Here is a 301-nt window from a genome sequence, read left to right as displayed (position 1 = left end):
CTATCTATCTATCTTTATCTAATTCCCTATCTTTGATCTATCTATTTATCAACTTTCCCCATCTTCCATTTAAGAAGGTGCCTGGGTATCGTAATGATGTTAAAGAAAGAAGCGACCCTTCCCTTTTCTTTCTTTCTTTCTTGCTATCATACCGCAGTCCAACTCTCTATACGAAGAAATGAGAAGAGGTGCTGAAGAAAGAAGAGAGTGCCACTTCAAAAATTGAGAGAGAGTCTCTTAAAGAAAGAAGAGAGGCTCTTCTTTGTGAACGCAACCGATAGATCCATCCCCCCCCCCCCCC

The sequence above is a fragment of the Cystoisospora suis genome (assembly GCF_002600585.1).
Source record: "Cystoisospora suis strain Wien I chromosome Unknown contig_7859, whole genome shotgun sequence".
Classification (NCBI taxonomy): domain Eukaryota; phylum Apicomplexa; class Conoidasida; order Eucoccidiorida; family Sarcocystidae; genus Cystoisospora; species Cystoisospora suis.
The sequence above is the reverse complement of the archived record's forward strand: the minus strand, read 5'-3'. Positions refer to the sequence as shown.